The sequence below is a fragment of the Mobula birostris genome, chromosome 29 (genome assembly GCF_030028105.1).
Source record: "Mobula birostris isolate sMobBir1 chromosome 29, sMobBir1.hap1, whole genome shotgun sequence".
NCBI classification, from domain to species: Eukaryota; Metazoa; Chordata; class Chondrichthyes; order Myliobatiformes; family Myliobatidae; genus Mobula; species Mobula birostris.
In genome coordinates this window covers 9422791-9446421 of record NC_092398.1, presented here as the reverse complement: position 1 = coordinate 9446421, position 23631 = coordinate 9422791, and the positions used below count along the sequence as shown (strand labels likewise).

At 46.4% G+C, this 23631-nt stretch overlaps 1 protein-coding gene across 10 annotated transcripts in view; it reads left to right on the top strand.

Annotated features, from left to right (window-relative positions):
• The window catches only part of ptafr (platelet-activating factor receptor), an 83038-nt gene that overhangs the window by 37074 nt on the left and 22333 nt on the right, over positions 1 to 23631 (top strand). For 3 of the 10 annotated variants that reach the window (XR_011883572.1, XM_072246829.1, XM_072246826.1), the window contains exons 1-3: positions 10106 to 10185; positions 11474 to 11582; positions 19064 to 19243. The exons of 2 other annotated variants lie outside the window; for them this stretch is intronic. The gene's annotated coding sequence lies outside the window, so the exon portion shown is untranslated. 5 more of the 10 variants (XM_072246828.1, XM_072246827.1, XM_072246830.1 and 2 more) reach the window with 5 other exon arrangements.

Here is a 23631-nt window from a genome sequence, read left to right as displayed (position 1 = left end):
AGAGACAGCTATGCTCAGCTTTCTCTCTTTCATATGGACATGAGTGAAGTTGTCCAACTCTGCATTCCAGAAAGATATTTGGCTTGGATTGGAAATCAAGCTAGATGAGGCCATGTGGTCCCAGTGGTCACAGTGAGGGGTGTAACTTAAAATGCTGATACAACGATAACACATCTACTCCTGTCCTCTGTCCAAAGTCAATAAACACTGAAGAGTCATGAAACAGCAATGAGGCAAGTCAAGGATCTGCGAAACCCTCAGTTCGAAGAACGCATCCTGTGCCAGGCTACTGAGGTGTGTGAATGGAGGCGGGAAGAGAGGTGAAGTCCTGTGAAGAGTTAGGCAGTAGGTTGACCTCTAGGGCTGTAACTTCATGATTACTTCCTGTGACACGAGGAAGAAGCAAGAAGGCAATAGATAGATAGATAGATAGATAGATGGATAGACATACTGTATTGATTCCAAGGAAATTGGGTTTCATTACAGTTGCACCAACCAAGAATAGAGTATAGATATAGCGATACAGGCCAATCCACAGGTGAGGAGCTCAAGCAGGCGAGAAGGACTTCAGCTGTGGTACAGCAGCGTAGTAGTTAGCACAATTGTAATTTTCCTACCGCACCAGCGATCACCAATCGGGGTTGAATTCCTGCTACTAACCGTATGGAGTTTGTACGTTCTCCCCGTGACCGTGTGAATTTCCTCCGGGGGCTCCGACTTCCTCCCACAGTCCAAAGATGCACAGCTGGGGTAAGTGAGTTGTGGGCATGCTATGTTAGTGCAGGAAGCATGGTGACTCTTGTGAGTTGGCATCCAGCACGTCCTTGGACTGCGTTGGTCACTGACGCAAAACAACGCATTTCTCTGTATGCTCCGGTGGCTTGATAACTAAATCTGCCCCACCTGCGGATCTCCTCTTGTTTCTGACAAACGAAGTGCTCCTGTTTATCTCTTTATGTGAGTCACTGGGCGCTCTTCCAGGGCAGGCGAGATCAATGGAAAGACGTTCAGTTTGCAGCTAAAGTGAAGGAGCAGCACTGTCCTTGCAGGGAGTTTAAACTAGCGCAGTGGGGGTGGGTGTGGTGAGCAAACCTGAGGAATAGGCTGGCATGTAAAGGGATTAACAGGAAGGCTGAGTTAGTAGTCTGAAAGGAACAACAGGCAGTGACAAGTTTATGAACTTGTTAGGGCCGACAGGATGAAGAGCATTTTAATATGAAGCGTCCTGCAAGTAAGGCAGATGAACTTTGGGTAAATCGTAGTGTACGTTGTTACCGTGCCAGTGACGCAGGTTCAATTCCTGCCGCTGCCAGTAAGGAGATTGTACGTTCCCCCTTTGCCTGCGCTGGTTTCCTTCGGGTGCCGGATCCGGTTTCTCAAGACAAAGGGGTTAGTAAACTAATTGGTCATTGTAATTTATCAGGGGATTGGGCTTGGGTTAAATCGGGGGATTGCTGGGCAGTGTGCTTGAAGGGCTGGAAGAGCCTAGTCTGTGTTGTATCTCAATAAGTAAAGAAATTGGTCACGTGGATGTGATTCGGCACGGGTTCGTTGGTCTGGAGGGTTGCTACTGCGCCGTGTAATAAATAGAAGCATGATGTTTTAGCCATTACAGAGGATGCGAGAAGAGCAGGACTGGCAGCTCAGCGTTCCAGGATTTTTGCACTTGTAGTGCTATTGTGACACTGTCATTTCCTTTGGGATCAGTAATTCTCTTTGGTATGTCAAATTATCGGGTGAACGAGCAGTCTTTGGGATACTGCAAGCCTGTGTCTTTATTGATGCTTGCTGCACAGATGAGTGCTCTGTGGAGGATGCTGATGCCTTTTTGCTGGTGGGGTTTGAGGGGGGGGGGTCGTGGCTTTGCTGCTGCTTACGTGTGTGGGGGGGAGCTGTGGGGGGAGTGCTTTGTGGTTCTAGTGTTTTAACTGTGATTCATTCCTTGGGGCACTCCTCTGTTTTTGGGATGTTTCTGAAGAAAAAGAATTTTGGGATGTGTATTGTATAAACGGTGTAGAGACAGTAAGGTAGAAGGGCTGAAGTGTGTGTACCTCAATGCAAGAAGCATCAGGAACAAAGGTGATGAACTGACAGCTTGGATACATACATGGAATTATGATGTAGTGGCCATTACAGAGACTTGGCTGGCACCAGGGCAGGAATGGATTCACAATATTCCTGGATTTCAGTGCTTTAAAAGGGATAAAGAGGGCGGAAAAAGGGGAGGAGGGGTGGCATTACTGGTCAGGGATACTATTACAGCTACAGAAAGGGTGGGTAATGTAGCAGGATCCCCTTTTGAGTCAGTATGGGTGGAAGTCAGGAACAGGAAGAGAGCAGTTACTCTACTGGAGGTATTCTATAGGCCCCCTGGTAGCAGCAGAGATACAGAGGAGCAGATTGGGAGGCAGATTTTGGAAAGGTGCAAAAATAACAGGATTGTTATCATGGGTGACTTTAACTTCCCTAATATTGATTGGCACCTGATTAGTTCCAAGGGTTTAGATGGGGCAGAGTTTGTTAAGTGTGTCCAGGAGGGATTCCTGTCACAGTATGTGGACAGGCCGACTGGGGGAATGCCATACTAGATCTAGTACTAGGTAATGAACCGGGTCAGGTCACAGATCTCTCAGTGGGTGAGCATCTGGGGGACAGTGACCACTGCTCCCTGGCCTTTAGCATTATCATGGAAAAGGACAGAATCAGAGAGGACAGGAAAATTTTTAATTGGGGAACGGCAAATTATGAAACTATAAGGCTAGAGCTTGCGGGTATGAATTGGGATGATGTTTTTGCAGGGAAATGTACTATGGACACGTGGTCAATGTTTAGAGATCTCTTGCAGGATGTTAGGGATAAATTTGTCCCAGTGAGGAAGATAAAGAATGGTACGGTGAAGGAACCATGGGTGACAAGTCAGGTGGAAGAAGGCAGCATACATGAGGTTTAGGAAGCAAGGATCAGATGGGTCTATTGAGGAATATAGGGAAGCAAGAAAGGAGCTTAAGAAGGGGCTGAGAAGAGCAAGAAGGGGGCATGAGAAGGCCTTGGCAAGTGGGGTAAAGGAAAACCCCAAAGCATTCTTCAATTATGTGAAGAAAAAAAGGATGACAGGAGTGAAGGTAGGACTGATTAGAGATAAAGGTGGGAAGATGTGCCTGGAGGCTGTGGAAGTGAGTGAGGTCCTCAATGAATACTTCTCTTTGGAATTCACCAATGAGAGGGAACTTGATGATGGTGAGGACAATATGAGTGAGGTTGATGTTCTGGAACATGTTGATATTAAGGGAGAGGAGGTGTTGGAGTTGTTAAAATACATTAGGACAGATAAGTCCCTGGGTCCTGACAGAATATTCCCCAGGCTGCTCCACGAGGCGAGGGAAGAGATTGCTGAGCCTCTGGCTAGGATCTTTATGTCCTCGTTGTCCACGGGAATGGTACCGGAGGTTTGTAGGGAGGGGAATGTTGTCCCCTTGTTCAAAAAAGGTAGTAGGGATAGTCCGGGTAATTATAGACCAGTGAGCCTTACGTCTGTGGTGGGAAAGTTGTTGGAAAAGATTCTTAGAGATAGGATCTCTGGGCAGTTAGAGAATCATGGTCTGATCAGGGACAGTCAGCATGGCTTTGTGAAGGGCAGATCGTGTCTAACAAGCCTGATAGAGTTCTTTGAGGAGGTGACCAGGCATGTAGATGAGGGTAGTGCAGTGGATGTGATCTATATGGATTTTAGTAAGGCATTTGACAAGGTTCCACGCGGTAGGCTTATTCAGAAAGTCAGAAGGCATGGGATCCAGGGAAGTTTGGCCAGGTGGATTCAGAATTGGCTTGCCTGCAGAAGGAAGAGGGTCGTGGTGGAGGGAGTACATTCAGGTTGGAGGATTGTGACTAGTGGTGTCCCACAAGGATCTGTTCTGGGACCTCTACTTTTCATGATTTTTATTAACGACCTGGATGTGGGGGTAGAAGGGTGGGTTGGCAAGTTTGCAGATGACACAAAGGTTGGTGGTGTTGTAGATAGTGTAGAGGATTGTCAAAGATTGCAGAGAGACATTGATAGGATGCAGAAGTGGGCTGAGAAGTGGCAGATGAAGTTCAACCCAGAGAAGTGTGAGGTGGTACACTTTGGAAGGACAAACTCCAAGGCAGAGTACAAAGTAAATGGCAGGATACTTGGTAGTGTGGAGGAGCAAAGGGATCTGGGGGTACATGTCCACAGATCCATGAAAGTTGCCTCACAGATGGATAGGATAGTAAAGAAAGCTTATGGTGTGTTAGCTTTCATAAGTCGAGGAATAGTGTTTAAGAGTCGCGATGTAATGATGCAGCTCTATAAAACTCTGGTTAGGTCACACTTGGAGTACTGTGTCCATTTCTGGTCACCTCACTATAGGAAGGATGTGGAAGCATTGGAAAGGGTACAGAGGAGATTTACCAGGATGCTGCCTGGTTTAGAGAGTATGCATTATGATCAGAGATTAAGGGAGCTAGGGCTTTACTCTTTGGAGAGAAGGAAGATGAGAGGAGACATGATAGAGGTGTACAAGATAATAAGAGGAATAGATAGAGTGGATAGCCAGCACCTCTCCCCCAGGGCACCACTGCTCAATACAAGAGGACATGGCTTTAAGGTAAGGGGTGGGAAATTCAAGGGGGATATTAGAGGAAGGTTTTTTACTCAGGGAATGGTTGGTGCGTGGAATGCACTGCCTGAGTCAGTGGTGGATGCAGGTACACTAGTGAAATTTAAGGGACTACTAGACAGGTATATGGAGGAATTTAAGGTGGGGGCTTTTATGGGAGGCAGGGTTTGAGGGTCGGCACAACATTGTGGGCTGAAGGGCCTGTACTGTGCAGTACTATTCTAAGGTATACGGTTTCAAGGTTGTCAAGCCGAGGAGTGGTAATGGGGACAATCTCCTACTACCTAAAAGTGCTCCTTACAGCACATGCCTCAAATAGCCTCTGACAACCAAGTCCAACTCCCGGCCTTCTCGTGTGGCTTAGCCTCTAAGTCCGGCGGAACTGTTTCTCCTGACAGGAGAAGGGGTGAAGGTGGGTCCTGGGGCCTCAAAACCAGTGCTTCGGGTAGATGGATCTCGTCAGCCTGGGAAGGCAGTCCATCTGAGAGAGGGAAGACTCTGATTTCAAACCTCGGCTGCCTTGCGGCCATACCCACTCATGGGAAAGGCTTTGGGAGTAAATCCTGAGGATAAATCCGGAGCTGGAGTCCCTAAGGCAGTCCGACGTTGGCTTCAACCTCGTTCCGGCAACTCCTGTGACGACACCGGTGCCAAGCTGTATGGGTCCTAATGCCCTTCCCTTGGGCAACACCGGTGTCATGGAGAGGGGAGACTTGCTGCATGGGCAACTGCCGGTCTTCCATACAACCTTGCCCAGGCCTGTGCCCTGGAGAGACTGAAGCAAGACTTTCCAGGCGCAGATCCACGGTCTTGCGAGACTAATGGATGCCATCCATATTGTATACATTTCCCTGACATTAAATGTACCTATTGAAACCTATTAAAGGATCTATCTATCTATTTCAGATGAGATAGTGAGGGGCGTAAAAGAGGTGGGGGAGTTCAACCACTAATCAGGCAGAATGTCATGGCTGCAGTTAGAGGGAAAATCCTGGAGATACGTCGGATAGTACAAGAGTTCAATTGTTTAATTTAATATCAGAGAATGTATACAGTAAAGAACCTGAGCTTCACAGACATCCACGAAACAGGAGAAAGCCCCCAAAGAATGAATGATGGAAAATGTTAGAACCCCAAAGCACCTCCATCCCCTAGGTCACAAGCATCAACCCCTCATAATGATGTCCCCACCCGCATCTCCTCCACTTCCCGCACTTTGGCCCTCACCCCATCCTCCCACCACCACAACAGGGACAGAGTTCCCTTAGTCCTCACATACCACCCCACCAGCCTCCGGATCCAGCACATTATCCTCCGCAACTTCTACCACCTTCAACAAGACCCCACCACTAAGCACACCTTTCCCCCTCCACCCCTCTCCACTTTCCACAGGGATCGGTCCCTCTGCGACTCCCTGATCCACATGTCCCTCCCCTCAGATCTCCCACCCGCCACTTATCCCTGTAAGCGTAAGTGCTACACCTGTCCCTACACCTCCGATCTTGCCACCATTCAAGGTCCCAAACAGTCCTTCCAGGTGAGGCAACACTTCAGTTGTGAGTCTGTTGTGGTCATCTATTGCATCCGGTGCTCCCGGTGCGGCCTCCTCTACATCAGTGAAACCCGACATAGACTGGGGGACCGCTTCGTCGAGCACCTCCGCTCCCTCTGCCACAACAGACAGGATCTCCCAGTAGCCACCCACTTCAACTCTGTTTCCCATTCCCATTCAGATATGTCCATACATGGCCTCCTCTACTGCCATGATGAGGCTAAACTCAGGAGGGAGGAGCAACACCTCATATACCGTCTAGGTAGTCTCCAGCCCCTTGGTATGAACATAGAATTCTCCAACTTCCGGTAATTCCCTCCCCCTCCCTTCCTCTATCCCTATTTCACTCTGCCCCCTCCCCCAGCTGCCTATCACCTCCCTCATGGTTCCGCCTCCTTCTACTACCCATTGTTTTCCTGCCTGTCCCCTCCCTGCTTCCTCTCCCCTACCCCTTTGTCTTTCAAATTACTGGTTTTTCAACTGTACCTACCAGCCTTCTCCTTCCCACCCTCCCCCACCTTCTTTATAGGGCCTCTGCCCCTTCCCTCTTCAGTCCTGATGAAGGGTTCCGGCCCGAAATGTTGAGTGAGCCTTTCCACAGATGCTGCCTGACCTGCTGAGTTCCTCCAGCGTGTTGTGAGGGTTGTATCAACCCCTCACCACCCACAATACAAACGATAGCAAAGCCCCCAGACACCGTGATCTAGAATCAATCCCAACACTTCCACGTCTCAGACAGGCTCTCATAGTGAGGGAGAGAGAGATATCTTTTCTTTTTCAATCTTTTTATTAATTTCAAAATATAGAAACAAAACATAGCAATAATACAAATAATATGAGATGTACTGTTACATTTAAAAAAAGAGTAATTGCAAAACCAAATAGTGGAAATTACCAAAACTCCCATACATTTAGAACTGAGGGTGAGAGAGATATCGCTCCTTCTGCAGACAAAAGGGAGAGCAACACCGCTTATTCGAAGTCCTCCTGACTCACGGGCCAGCTGATTCTCGCTCACCATCAAGAGATAGAGAATGAGAGAGAGAAAGTGATGGCTCGAGTGCAGGGGCCTTTCCGACAGCTGCGCACACTGCCCACCGTCTCAATGTTCAGACCTCCTGCAACGCTTCAGTCGGTGACGCCAGCGAGGGATCGGGTTGGCCACAGAGCCACACCCTAGAGGCGCACGTCTTCCGGCCGCAGCTGCAGGTATCGAAAGTGCCAGGTCGCTCTGCGAGTTCCCAGTGCAAGAACCCACTGCCCGTGAAGAACATAGTTTGAGTGCAGCGGTAGGTCATGGACTCCGACAGGAGCCCAGCCACCGTGGAAAGGGAAAAAGAGACTTTAAAAGAGAAGAAATTAAAGTGTTTTTGCTGACGACTGGAAGAAGACGCCCAGGTCTGCACGTCTTTAGCTTCACAGGAGACGGAGGCACAGATATGTTGGCAGATTACGGCAAACTGTGAAAGCAGCAAACTAGTTGTACTGGGTGACATCATTAAAGGCATCGTTAGTCTGCGAGACCATGGATCTGCGCCTGGAAAGTCTTCACTCTCCAGGGCACAGGCCTGGGCAAGGTTATATGGAAGACCGGCAGTTGCCCATGCTGCATGTCTCCCCTCTCCCACGACACCGATGTTGTCCAAGGGAAGGGCAAGGGCCGATACAGCTTGGCACCAGTGTCCTTGCAGAGCAATGTATGGTTAAGTGCCTTGTTCAAGGACACAACGCGCTGCCTTGGCTGGGGCTCGAACTCACAACCTTCAAGTCGCTAGTCCAATGCCTTAACACCTTGGCCACGTGCCCACATTAATATCTCCCAATACTGTCTGGTGCATTTGTTAATACCAGAGTTTAGAGAGGTCAGAATTTGTTAGTTGCATCGAAGGTTCAAATTTTCATTTTATTATCAAAGTATGTGTGTGGAATACAACTCTGAGGATTGTCTTCTCCAAATAGCCATAAAATACAGAAAATCGTGGAAGTAGTTGAAAGAAAGACAGCAATCCTCCCTTCACCCGCTGGTTGTAATCCCTCCCCATGTGAAGAAAAAGAAACAATAACTCACAAACCCCAACCCCTCCCTCTCATAAAAATTACTCATATGGAGAAACAAGAAGAACATCAGACTCCAAACCCACAGCTTGCCAATCGACAACAAGAAAGAACAGGCGAGAACACAAAAAGAGAACACGGAACTGAAAGAGGCCAATATGAGCTACAGTCCAGTCCATAAATCTTAAGATTTTGATAACGCCTCTGAAGCATTTGGACCTGGCAACCCCTCCAAGGGCAGCAACTCCAACCAGCGGCCCTCAATCGTTCAACCAGTGACGGGCCACACTAGATTTTGTGTTGGGAAATGAGCCTGGTTCAATGATCGGAGTTCCATTCGGAGAACATTTTGGGAACAGTGACCATTTATGGTTAAGCATGAATCTAGACCTCGGAGAAAAGAAAGACACTCAGGAAACAGTAATTACAATATTATTAGCGAGGAGCCAGGGCAAGTGAATTGGAGCCCCTGTTATCGGGTAAATCCACATTTGGCACTTGGAAGCCGTACATGCACAGAGTTCTTTGAGAGTATGCTGGTCAGATTAGATGAGATAAGCAGTCAGAGTCTTTTCCCTGGGGTGGAAATGTGAAATGCTGAGGGCACAGCTTTGAGGTAAGAAGGGGAAAAACCCAAGGAGATGTGCAGGCCATGTTTTATGCTCTCTTCTTGCTGCTGCCTTTGGGAAGGAGGTACAGGAGCCTTAGATCTCTCACCACCAGGGTCAGGATCAGTTATTACCTGTCAACCACCAGGCTCCTGAATCAGTCTGGATAACTGCAATTACCCTAACTCTGAACTGATTCCACAACTTATGGATTCACTTTCAAGAACTCTACAGCTCATATCTTCAGTACCATTCATTTTTCTATCTGTTTATCTATATCTATCTATCTATCTCTCTAACTATCTATCTGTCTATCTATCTATCTATCTATCTATTTCCATTTCCCAGGGCTGAAATGGCTAGCATGAGAGGACACAGTTTTAAGGTGCTTGGAAGAAGGTACAGAGGAGATGTCAGGGGTAAATTTTTTACGCAGAGAGTAGTGAGTGCGTGGAATGGGCTGCTGGTGATGGTGATGGAGGTGGATATGATAGGGTCTTTTAAGAGACTCCTGGATAGGTATATGGAGCTTAGAAAAAAAAAAGAGAGCTATGGGTAACCCTAGGTAATTTCTAAGGTAAGGACATGTTCGACACACCTTTGTGGGCCAATGGGCCTGTATTGTGCTGTAGGTTTTCTATGATTCTATCTATCTATCTATCTATCTATCTATCTATCTATCTATCTATCTGTCTGTCTGTCTGTCTGTCTGTCTGTCTGTCTGTCTGCCTGCCTGTCTATCTATCTGCCTGCCTGTCTGTCTGTCTATCTGTCTGTCTGCCTGTCTGCCTGCCTGTCTATCTATCTGCCTGTCTGTCTGCCTGCCTGTCTATCTATCTGCCTGTCTGTCTGCCTGCCTGTCTATCTATCTGTCTGCCTGTCTGGCTGCCTGTCTATCTGTTTTGTCTGCTATCCATCTATCAGCCTGTCTATTTATTTATCTATCTGTGTAGTTATCTATTTGTTTATCGATTTATTTACCTATCTATCTATTTATTTATCTAATTAATTAATTTGCATAGTTTGCCTTCTTTTGCACATAGGCTGTTTGTCAGTCTTTGTGTGTAGTTTTTCCATTGATCCTATTGTACTTCTTTTTACTAGTATGAATGCCTGCAAGAAAATGAATCTCAGGGTAGTATGTGGTAAGACGTACGTACTTTTGTAATAAACTTACTTTGAGCTTTGGAGTGTTATAGAGTGCTGGAGCACATTGCAGAAGGAAGTGGCGGAAGTGGTTATGACTTGTGACACTTGGGGGTGGGTGCTCAGATAGCCACGGATTGGATTAGTTTGGATTGACATCACGGTTGGTACAGACACGGATGGGGTGAGTGGCTTGATCCTTTGGCGTAGATTGAGGTGGCATGGTAGCACAGTGTTTAGCACAATGCTTTACCGTGCCGGTGTGGGCTCAGTGCCTGCCCCTGTCTGTAAGGAGTTTGTACGTTCTCTCTGTGACCATGCGGGCTTCCTGTGGGCGCTCGGTCTCCTCCCACATCCCAAAGATGTACAGGCTAATAGGTTAATTGGTGTATTTGAGTGGCGTGGGCTTGTTGGGCCGGAAGGGCATGTTACCATGCTGTATCTCTAAATAAATCAATAAAAATATTAGATTAGCTTTAATTGTCACATGTACTGCACATTGAAAATTCAAAACACACAGTGGATAGGGTCGTAAAGAGAGCTTTTGTTACATTGGCCTTTATTAATCAAAGTATTGAGTATAAGAGCTGGAATGTTATGATGAGGTTGTATAAGGCATTGGTGAGGCCGAATCTGGAGTATTGTGTTCAGTTTTGGTCACCAAATTACAGGAAGGATATAAATAAGATTGAAAGAGTGCAGAGAAGGTTTACAAGGATGTTGCCAGGACTTGAGAAACTCAGTTACAGAGAAAGGTTGACTAGGTTAGGACTTTATTCCCTGCAGCGTAGAAGAATGGGGGAGATTTGATAGAGGTATATAAAATTATGATGGGTATAGATAGAGTGAATGCAAGCAGGCTTTTTCCACTGAGGCAAGGGGAGAAAAAAACCAGAGGACATGGGTTTAGGGTGAGGGGGGAAAAGTTTAAAGGGAACATTAGCGGGGGGGCTTCCTCACACAGAGAGTGGTGGGAGTATGGAATGAGCTGCCAGAAGAGGTGGTAAATGCGGGTTCTTTTTTAACATTTAAGAATAAGTTGGACAGATACATGGATAGGAGGTGTATGGAGGGATATGGTCCGTGTGCAGGTCAGTGGGACTAGGCAGAAAATGGTTCGGCACAGCCAAGAAGGGCCAAAAGGTCTGTTTCTGTGCTGTAGTTTCTATGGTTTCTATAGAATGTGTCATTTGCGTTAGTGGTATCACCACGCTTCCAGTGCCTACGTAGCACGGCCACATCCTGCCAACTGGTACGTCTTTGGACTGTGGGAGGAAACTGGAGCTCCCAGAGGAAACCCTCGTGGTCACAGGGACAGCGTACCGACGGCGACTGACTGAGCAAGGCACCTCCAGTGCATATCTGTGGAAAGACGTTCAGTTATATTTTGCTTTGTAAGGAGAGATGCCGTAAATGAACAAGTCATGTGGTTAGAGGTGTCATGAAACTATTGATATTAACTTCCTTGTTAGACTAAATGAAGCAGCCCGCTGGAAGTTGTGTCAGTAACAGCAGCTCTGTCTGAGGAAACATCGAAGTGTCCAACAGTTCTATTGATTTCCCCTTGGAGAAAAGTCTGTGGTAAGGACAAGGCATTTTCTTGTTCCAGTTAATTAAGTTGTTATAAATATGTTTTAACTGTTTATTTTTGTATTTAGAAATGGTTTTAAGTGTAAATTCTTATTTTTTGATTGCTTGAGGATGCTAGCTCACTGGCAGCTGGTGTGGTCCTCACAGTGCCGTCAAGGTAGTTCTAGGGCAGAGCAGGTCTGCAGGTGGGACAGATCTATATCGCAATGATCCCGCACACAAAATGCTGGAGGAGCTTGGCAGGTCAGGCAGCATCAGTGGAGGAGGGGGATAAACAGAGGGTGTTTCGGGCTGGAACCCTTCGTCAGGACTGGAGAGGAAGGGGGAAGAAGCCAGAATAAGGTCGGGGGGGTGTGGAGGAAGGGGTACAGGTGGTAGTTGAATTCAAGAGATCTGCAGATGCTGGAAATCCAGAACAACGCATGCAAAATGCTGGAGGAACTTAGCAGGTCAGGCAAAATCTATAGGGAGGGATAAACACTCGACGTTTTGGGCTGAGAAACCTCTATCAGGTCGGGACCACCTTCCTTTCCAGTCCTGGTGAAAGGTTTTTAAGCCCAAAGCTCCGGATGTTTACTCCCCTCCACAGATGTTGCCTGGACCGCTGAGCTCCTCCAGCATTTTGTGTGTGTGTGTGTGTGTGTGTGTGTGTGTGTGTGTGTGTGTGTGTGTGTGTGTGTATGTGTGTGTGTGTGTGTGTGTGTGTGTGTGTATGTGTGTGTGTGTGTGTGTGTGTGTGTATGTGTGTGTGTGTGTGTGTGTGTGTGTGTGTGTGTGTGTGTGTGTGTGACAGATGAAAGCCAGCTGAGAGGGGAGGTGGGTGGACGGGGAGTGGGGCTGATGGCTAGAGATAAAACAGATCACGAGAAAGAATCCACTGCCTGGCTGACCCAATCTTTATTTTTAACATCTTTATGTTTCTTTATGCAACCAGCTCTTGATCCGCACAATGATTACGCAACAGTGGGAAAGATAGCAAACTACGAAAAAGGTTTAGACTCAAAGCTATGACAGAGTCAGGGTTACTAATCACTACACTAACTCTAATAAAGCCACAGTACTGCATACGGTGCTGGTCGCCCCACGAGAGGACGGATGTCAAGGCTTTCGAGAGCGTACAGAAGAGGTTCACCACAATGTTGACTGGATTACGGGGCATGGGCTGTAACGAGAGGCTGGACAAACTTGGGTTGTTTTCTCTGGAGCAGCGGAGGCTGAGGGGAGATCTGATAGAGGTTTATAAGATTATGAGAGGCATAAATAAAGTAGACAGGCAGTATCTGAATAACTAATACCGGGGGCATGCATTGAAGGTGGGTGCGGGGGTGTAAATTCAGAGGAGATGTGAGGGGCAAGTTATTTAACACAGAGAGTGGCGGGTCGCTGGAACATGCTGCCTGGGGCAGTGATAGAGGCAGATACGCCGGGGACATTTAAGAGATGAATGTGTAGGAAAGTGGAAGTATATGGATTTGTGTAGGCAGCAGTGGTTAGTTCAGCTGGCCATCTGAACACTGATGAAATTGGTTCAGCACAGTGATGTGGGACGAAGGGCCTGATCCAGTGCTGTACTATTCAATGCTCTACGTTCTGCTGGCATAGTTGGCCTCATTTCCTCTGGGACTAGAAGTTTGGACTCCAACACTTTCCCAACCACTGAGGTTAAGCTAACTGGCCTGTAATTTCCTTTCTTTTGCCTCCTCCCTTCTTAAAGAGTGGAGTGACATTTGCAATCTTCCAGTCCTCTGAAACCATGGCAGAATTGAGTGATTCTTGAAAGATCATGACAATGCATCCATTATCTCTTCAGCAACCTCTTCCAGGGCTCTGGGATGTAGTCCATCTTATCCACGTCAAGACCTTCCAGTTTGCCTAGCACTTTCACCTCTGCAACTGCAATGGCACTCACTCCCGCGCCCTGACACTCATGGACCTCTGTCACACTGCTAGTGTCTTCCACAGTGAAGTTCCAAAGTACCCATTAAGTTCATCTGCCATTTTTTTGTCCCCCATCACTACCTCACCAACATCATTTTCCAGTGATCCAATATCAACTCCCACCTCCTTTTTACTCTTTATATGCTGAGAAAACTTCTAGTATCCTGCTTTGTATCATTGGCCAGCTTGCCCTCATATTTTATATTTTCCCTTCCTATAGCTTTTTTAGTTGCCTTTTGTTGGATTTTAAAAACTTCAATATGATCCAGCTTCCCACTCACTTTTGCTACATTATATCCCCTTTTCTTGGCTTTTATGCAGTCTTTAACTTCCTTTGTCAGCCGCAATAGCCTACCCCTGCCATTTGAGAACTTATTCTTCTGTGAGACATACCTATCCTGTGCCTTGTGAACTATTCCCAGAAACTTCAGCCACCTCTGTTCTGCCGTCATCCCTACCAGTAATCCCTCTAATCCACCTGGGCAAGCTCCTCTCTCATGCCTCTATCCATTTATTCCATTGTGATACTGATGCATCTGACTTATGCTTCCCCCTCTCAAAGTGCTGTATGAATTCAATCATATGATGATCACTGTCTCCTAAGGGTTCCTTTACCTTGAGCTCCTGAATAAAATCTGGATTATTGCACTACACCCAATCTAGTGATGTGCCACAGGGATCAGTGCTGGGTCCATTGTTATTTGTCATCTATATCAATGATCTGGATGATAATGTGGTAACTTGGATCAGCAAATTTGCTGATGATACAACGACTGGAGGTGTAGTAGACAGTGAGGAAGATTTTCAGAGCCTGCAGAGGGATTTGGACCAGCTGGAAAAATGGGCTGAAAAATGGCAGGTGGAGTTTAATACAGACAAGTGTGAGGTATTGCACGTTGGAAGGACAAACCAAGGTAGAACATACAGGGTAAATGGTAAGGCACTGAGGAGTGCAGTAGAACAGAGGGATCTGGGAATACAGTTACAAAATTCCCTAAAAGTGGCGTCACAGGTAGATAGGGTCGTAAAGAGAGCTTTTGGTACATTGGCCTTTATTAATCAAAGTATTGAGTATAAGAGCTGGAATGTTATGATGAGGTTGTATGAGGCATTGGTGAGGCCGAATCTGGAGTATTGTGTTCAGTTTTGGTCACCAAATTACAGGAAGGATATTAATAAGATTGAAAGAGTACAGAGAAGGTTTACAAGGATGTTGCCAGGACTTGAGAAACTCAGTTACAGAGAAAGGTTGAATAGGTTAGGACTTTATTCCCTGCAGCGTAGAAGAATGAGGGGAGATTTGATAGAGGTATATAAAATTCTGATGGGTATCGATAGAGTGAATGCAAGCAGGCTTTTTCCACTGAGGCAAGGGGAGAAAAAAACCAGAGGACATGGGTTAAGGGTGAGGGGGGAAAAGTTTAAAGGGAACATTAGGGGGGGGCTTCTTCACACAGAGAGTGGTGGGAGTATGGAATGAGCTGCCAGACGAGGTGGTAAATGCGGGTTCTTTTTTAACATTTAAGAGTAAATTGGACAGATACATGGATGGGAGGTGTACAGAGGGATATGGTCCGTGTGCAGGTCAGTCGGACTAGGCAGAAAATGGTTCGGCACAGCCAAGAAGGGCCAAAAGGCCTGTTTCTGTGCTGTAGTTTTTCTATGGTTTCTATGGTTTTTAATCTAAGATAGCCTTTCCCCGAGTAGGCTCAAGCACAAGTTGCTCGAAAAAGCAATCTCATAGGCATTCAACAAATTCCCTCTCTTGCGATCTGACACCAACCTGATTTTCTCAGTCTCCTTGCATATTGAAGTCCCCTCATTACTATTGTGACATTACCCTTATTACATGCCCTTTCCAGCTCCCTGTGCAAACTCAACCCCACATTGTGGCTACTACTTGGAGGCCTATATATGATTCCTGTCATGATTTTTTTCACCCTTGTAGTTTCTTCATTCACAAAGATTCCACATTCTCTGATCCTATGTCTCCTCTTTCCAAAGATGCAACCCATCTCTTATCAACAGAATCACACCACCGCCTATGCCTTCCTGCCTGTCTTTTTGATATAAATTATATCATTTAATATCAAGCTCCCAACTACGACCTTCTTGCACCCACAACTCAATGATACCCACAATGTCATACCAACCAATCTCTAATTGCGCGATGAGTTCATCCACCTTATTCCAAATGTTATGTGTATTTAAATACAACACCTGCAGTCCTATATTCTTTGCCCTTTTGAATTTTGCCTCGGTAGTACAGTTTAACTCTTTGCACTGTCTGCATTTGTACCAGATCATTGGCTTGTCCTTCCTTACATTCATATTTCTCCCAGCATCTACTTGTAAACCTGCTGGCTTATCCTCAGCTCTATCATCCTCGTTCCCATCCCCCTGCCACATGACTTCAAAGCAATCCCAACAGCTTTAGCAAACCTGCCCACAAGATTATTGGTCCCCCTCGGATTCATGTGCAACCCTTCCCTTTGGTACAGGTCACACCCATCCCAGAAGAGGTCCCAACGATCCAAACATCTGAATTGCTGCCCTCTGCCCCAATTCTTCAGCCACACATTTATCTGCCACCTCATTTTATTCCTGTCCTTACTGTGGTGTGGCAGTAACCTCTGCAGTATCCAAGACTTCGAGGCATGGTGCCTTAGGAAGGTGGCGTCCATCATTAAGGACCCCCATCACCCAGGTCATGCCCTCTTCTCATTGTTACAATCAGGAAGGAGGTACAGAAGCCTGAATGCACAGACTCAGTGATTCAGGAACAGCTTCTTCCCCCCCTGCCATCTGATTTCTAAAAGGATATTGAAACCGTGAATACTACCCCACTACTTTTTTTTCTTCTGTTTTTTTACACTACCTATTTTAATTTAATTATTTAATAGACACATATATATACTGAATGTAACTCATTTTTTCTCTATATTTATTTATCATGTATTTCATTGTACTGCTGCTGTAAAGTTAACAAATTTCACAACATATGCCGGTGATATTAAATCTAATTCTGATTCTGATTCTATCAAGGTTGATGTATCATCCCTCAAAATCCCATTCTCCTGCCTTCTCCCCATAACGTTCGATGCCGTGACTAATCAAGAACCTATCACCCTTCGTTGTAAATATACCCAATGACTTGGCCTCCACCGCCCGTCTGTGACAACAAATTCCACAGATTCACCAGTCTCTGGCCAAAGAAATTCCTCCTCATCTCTGTTCCAAAGGAATGCTGTTGTGGTCTGAGGCACTCCAAACATCCTCTCCATGTCCACTCTATCTATGCCTTTCGATGTTTGGCAGGTTTCAATGAGATCCCCTCTCACTCTTCTAAACTCCAGCAGGTACAGGCCCAGAGCCCAACCTTTTTTATGCTATGGACCCTACCATTAACTGAGGGACCTGGGCACCCCAGGGTGGGAACCTCTGCATTAAATGCTCCTTGTACATTAAAACATTCATTCCGGAATCATTCTCGTGAGCCTCCTCTGGGCCCCCTCCAAAGACAGCACATCCTTTCTTAGATAAGGGGCCCAAAACTGCCCACCATATTCCAAGTGCAGTCTGACCAATGCTTTATAAAGCCCCAGCATTACACCCTTGTTACAAGAGAACTGTTACGTCATGGAAGAGATGTGTGATGCACATTTGGGTGTTTACGGATCTTCTTTAATAGAAAATATTTCAGACTCCCTGATTAAAATTAGGAAAAATTAATTTAGAATTAGAGGTTCTGGCTGCCTCCTGTGCAATTGTGGGTACTTTGCGCTCTTTGCTGTTTATATGAGAGGTGATAGGGCACTCATTTAAAATTTGTACAATTTTGCTGATGTAAGATAAACAATAAAGATGTAAAATGGGTGGTGGGGAGGAGGTACATCTCTACCAAAGGAGGTGTAAGGTGTTCCTTCCCTCTGCTAGCCTGCAGGTCACCCTTGAGCAAGGTGTAGCACCTGCTTAGCCCCCCGATCAGGGTCACGTGAAACTATGGAAGCAGGTGGCGGATGGTCGTACGAACAGCTGGTGCTTATCACAAATCCTGGTGATGTGACCACCGACACCAGGCAGACAATCTCTGAAGAGTACTGTTAACAGCTCAATATTTACTTGTCAAGATACAGTACGGCCCTTCCAGCCCTTCGAGCAATCCCTCGATTTAATCCTAGCCTAATCATGAGACAATTTACAATGACCAATTAACCAACCAACCGGTAGGTCTTTGGACTGTGGGAGGAAACCGGAGCACCCGGAGGAAACCCACGTGGTCACGGGGAGAACGTACAAACTCCTTAAAGGGAGCGGTGGGAATTGAACCCGGGTCACTGGTACTGTAAAGCAATTATGCTAACCACTGTGCTACCAGGCTGCCCCAGTGTCTTGTAAAGACACAGCCCAGAAGAAGACAATGGCAAACTACTCCTGTAGAAAAATTTGCCAAGAACAATCATGGTCCTGGAAAGGCCATAATCTCGCTTATCATACAACTCAGCACATAACGGACGAACAAAAATAAATCATTTTATTTGGAAAAATGCCGGGCGGACAATCTGTGAAGAGTATTGATAATGGTTAGGATCATCCGTCTGTCTATTTATTTATTCATCTATTGAGATACAGCGTGCAACAGGCCCTTCTTGCCTTTCGAGCCACGCCACCCAGCAATCCCTCAATTTAACCCCAGCCTAATCATGGGGCAATTTACAATGACCAATTAACCTACCAACCAGCACGTCTTTGGAGGAAGCTGGAGGACCCAGGGGAAACCCACGAGGTCACGGGGAGAAAGCTTTGAGTTCAACAGACTCTGTTACTTGAGCACTGAGTTAACATAACGTCAATGTCTGAACGGTTAGAAGCTTTCCATTTCTCTCTACCCTCATTTCATTAACCTGAGGGGGGAGAAATGTATTTCTCTGGAACCTCACCCTCATACTATAGTAGGATGCATCACAGGCATTTGGTTTACAAAGGAACCCAGGAGAGACTCTGGGCAGCCCTGAGCTTGGCACTGGGTACGTGAACGGTCCGCTGTTTAGTGAATAGCTCGAAGGCGATAAGCGAAGCAGTAAGGACTCTGATACTGCTGGCCGGTCAAGCTTTGGTTCAGGAAATGTTGTTGTCTCTGAGTTGGAGGTGTGAAGGCTTAAGTCACTGCCCAGAAGCTTGAGAGACCTTGAGAGTCCTCCAATTGCCGTGCATTCAGCTGGTAGATTATACCTTTGTATCTTGTGCTGAGGAATGTACTGAACCTTGGCTCAGTGAGGAACTTCTCCTACGGGAGAGGGTCGGCTGGGGGTGGGGGGGCAGGGAGAAGACCTCAATTATTGCAGAACTTAATATAAAACCCCAGAGTGTCATGTGGGTGGCAGTAGTTCCAGAACAGTATGGGAAGCATTGACCCTGTCTGTAAAGCACAGGAAGGCATGGGACGGTTTGTTCTCGTAAGATGATTTCTATTGTGAATAGATTCATTTCAACAAGCCTTGTGCTGATTACGGTGAGCCCTGTTTGTCGCACAGACTTCAAAATGCACTGTTTTCGTCGACGACTGACAGAGCCTGAAGGTGGGCTGGGGGCTGTCCGCGAGTGCTGCCGTGCGTCCGGCGCCAGCGTAGCGTGCCCACAATCTAACCGGTACGTCCTTTGGTCTGTGGGAGGAAGCTGGAGAACTCAGAGGAAACCCTGAAGAAGAAGGAAGGGTACAAATTTTTGGCATATTTGGTTCCGCTTTCTCTTTACCCTGATGTCCGCTCAATGCAATTATTGTAGATTTCCTCCGCTTTAAAATGAGAGCTTGCAAAAGGCAGACATTGGGCAATCTGACCAGCACCTCAGCACCACAAGGACAACCTGCATTAATGTAGCGCCTTCTGGTTGCATTACAGCCTCCTCAATTCCTGACACTGCCTGTAAAGTGTGTGTAAGCTTTGGAAAGCTCTTCGCTTCTCACACCCTGCCATTGGAAAAATTCAGAATTCGGATGATTCAACGATTCAAAGATTCAAAAAACTTTATTGTCATTCTAACCATACATCAGCTCTGCAGGGCAGAATGAGACAGCGTTTCTCGGGGGCAGTGCAATCATAACATAACAAACACAACACTAAATAATAAACATAACAATAAATAGTAAAACACAACAGCCACATGTCAGTTAAAATCAGTTATAAGTGTCCAGTGCAAGTTAAAAGTGTCCAAAGCAGAGTCAGGTAGAGCAGCTATTTAGCAGTCTGACTGCCTGTGGGAGGAAGCTGTTTAGTAGCCTTGTGGTTTTAGTTTTGATGCTCATGTAACGTTTGCCTGATGGCAGAAGAACAAACAGTTCATGGAGAGGGTGTGAGGGGTCTTTAATGATGTACCGTGTCTTCTGGAGACATCGACTCTGAAAGAGGTCTTGGACAGGAAGCAGGGACTTTATAGGTCTGGACTTTATTCCTTGGAACATAGAAGATTAAGTAGAGATTTGATAGAGGTATACAAAATGATGAGGGCTACAATTGGGGTCAATGCAAGCAGGTTTTTTCCACTGAAGGTTGGGGTGGGATGACCACTAGAGGTCATGGGTTAAGGGTGAAAGGTGAAAAGTATAAGGGGAACGTGAAGGGAAACTTCTTCGCTCAGAGGGTAGCGAAAGCGTGGAACGAGTGGCCAGCACAAGTGGTGCATGTGAGTTTGTTTTCAATGTTTAAGAGAAGCTTGGATAAGAGAAGATGGACAGCAAGGGTATGGCGGGTTAAGGTCCCGGTGCAGGTCGATGGGAGTAGCCAGTTTAAATGGCTCAGCATGGACTCTATGGACCGAAGGGCCTGTTTCTATTCTGTTTTCTAAGACTCGATGACTAGACACATCCTATCTATCTTCTTATCATTACATTGGTAATTCCAGGTAGGGTCACGTGCTCACCTCTACACATCCCTCCACTTCTACCTTCTACCACAGATATGCTTTCTTCCTGTTTCACTATCGCTCATTTATCTTTGCCTTTGGCCATGTACCAGTTGCTCAACTTCCCTCCACAAACCTCTCTGCATTCTCGCTAAAAACCATCCTTGTTGACCACTCCCCCATGAGGCTGATGTCAGACTTCGTTTGATAAAGCTCTTATGATTTGCTCTGGGACATTTCAAAAATAAAGATACCGTGTAAAGAAAATGATCTGTTTAATTTGTCTCATCAGAACATAGAGTTCCCGCTTCTTCTCCCTTGCTTTCCAATCCTGACAAAGGGTCTCAGCCCGAAATGTCAACTGTTTATTTCTCTCCATAGATGCTGTGAGGTTGCAAGGTGGGGATATGTCTCTACCAAAGGAGGTGTAAAGCGTTCCTCCCCTCTGCTACACTGCAGGTCACCCTGGGGTAAAGTGTGGCACCTGCTTAGCCCCCTGATCAGGGTCATATGAAGTCATGGGAGCAGGTGGTGGATGGTTGTATGAGCAGCTGGTGCACACCACAAGTCCTAGTTATGCGACCACAGATGCCAGGCAGACAATCTCTGAAGAATATTGATACTGGCTGGGGTCACCCAGCTTGTAAAGACACTGCCCAGAAGAAGGCAATGGCAAACCACTCCTGTAGAAAAATTTGCCAAGAACAATCATGGTCAAAGACCATGATCACCCACGACATATGACATACCACAGGGCACATGATGATGATGATAGATACTGCCCCACCTGCCGAGTTCCTCCAGCGTTTTGTGTGTGCGCGCGCGCGCAGTGAACTGCGTTGCCTGCGTCAACGCAGGATGAGGAGGAGCTGTGGGGCAGCCCGTAAGTGTCACATTCCCGGCGCCAACAAAGCACGGTCGCAACTTTCCAACCTTAACTCGCACGTCTTTGGAATGTGGGAGGAAACCAGAGAACCCACACAGCCACAGGGAGAAAATACACCCCGCAACCGTTGGCACCAGCTGGGTGCTTGATGGTTGGCATGGAGATGGTGGCTCAAAGGGCACTCTCTGCTCCTTGTAGCTCTATGGCACTCTGAACTTCCAGGCTGGTCCCCCCTCCTTTGGAATCTTGGTCCGACCCACTGGATTCCCACTGAGCACTGGATCCCCACAAGGCTGTGTGCTTAGCCCATTGCTGTTTACACTGCTAACACATGACTGTGCAGCCATATTCAAGGAGAACCTGATCATTAAATTTGCTGATGATACCACAGTGGTGGGGCTCATCAGCAAAAATGATGAAACAATGTACAGGGAGGAGGTCAAACGCCTAAAGAGCTGGTGCAGTGATAACAACTTGATGCTTAATGTCACCAAAACCAAGGAGATGATCGTCGATTTCAGACGGTCTCAGCCTGAGCACACACCTCTCAGCATCAGCGGCTCCACAGTGGAGAGAGCGGAAAACATCAAGTTCCTTGGGGTGCAGATCTCGGACAATCTCACCTGGACCAGGAACACCACTGGGATTGTGAAACAGGCCCAGCAGAGATTGCACTTTCTGAGGAAGCTTAAACAAGCATCACTCCCCACTAACATCTTAACTACATTCAACAGAGACGTGGTTGAGAGTGTGCTGACCTTTTGCATCACAACCTGGTACTCCAGCTGCAGTGCTGTTGACAAAAAAGTCTTGCAGAGGGTGGTTAGGGGAGCAGAGAAGGATATTGGGGTCTCCCTACCTTCTGTCCAAGACCTCTTTCAGAGTCGATGCCTCCAGAAGACATGGTACATCATTAAAGACCCCTCACACCCTCTCCATGAACTGTTTGTTCTTCTGCCATCAGGCAAACGTTACAGGAGCATCAAAACTAAAACCACAAGGCTACTAAACAGCTTCCTCCCACAGGCAGTCAGACTGCTAAATAGCTGCTCCACCTGACTCTGCTTTGGACACTTTTAACTTGCACTGGACACTTATAACTGATTTTAACTGACGTGGCTGTTGTGTTTTACTATTTATCGTTATGTTTATTATTTAGTGTTGCGTTTGTTACGTTATGATTGCACTGCCCCTGAGAAACGCTGTCTCATTCTGCCCTGCAGAGCTGATGTATGGTTAGAATGACAATAAAGTTTTTTGAATCTTGAATCTTGAATCTATTCAATCTCTCCTTGTAACTCTGGTCCTCCAAACACAGCAACATCCTTGTAAATTTTCTCTGTACGCTTTCAGTCTTATTTACATTTTTCCTGTAGGCAGGTGGAAGAGTCTAGGACCAGAGGGCACAGCCTCAGAAAGCAAGGATATCTCTTTAGAATAGAAATAAGGAGGAAAATGAATCTCAAAGGAATATATGGTAACATATGAATTGAATTGAATTGACTTTATCACTTACATCCTTCATATACACAAGGAGTAAAAATCTTTACATTATGTCTCTGTCTAAATGTGCAATGTGCAATTTATAGTAATTTATAATAAATAGTATGTACAACAGGACAGTCAGTATAACATAGAAATACAGTTGTATCAGCGTGAGATAATCAGTCTGATGGCCCGGTGGAAGAAGCTGTCCCGGAGACTGTTGGTCCTGGCTTTTATGCTGCGGTACCGTTTCTCGGATGGTAGCAGCTGGAATAGATTGTGGTTGGGTGACTTGGGCCCCCAATAATCCTTTGGGCCCTTTTTACACACCTGTCTTTGTAAATGTTCTGAATAGTGGGAAGTTCACACCTACAGATGCGCTGGGCTGTCCGCACCACTCCCTGCAGAGTCCTGCGATTGAGGGAGGTACAGTTCCCATACCAGGCAGTGATGCAGCCAGTCGGGATGCTCTCAATTGTGCCCCTGTAGAAAGTTCTTAGGATTTGGGGGCCCATACCAAACTTCCTCAACTGTCTGAGGTAAAAGAGGCTATATATACTTTGATAATGTGTTACTTTGGCTTTGAATTTGATGTTGCTGCCTTGAGGCAGTACCTCATGCCTCTAGCACTGATGGTGGGAAAGGATATGCCCACGATGTAATGGGTCATGTCCAGTACTCTCTGTAGCTTATTGTGTATCTGTGCCTTCTTGAAGCTGGCAGCACACCACTGGGTTCAAGACCACTAACTTCCCCTTAACCATCGGGCTCTGGAACAAAAGGGGATAACTGCACTCACTTACCCCATCAGTGAAATGTTCCCTCAACCCT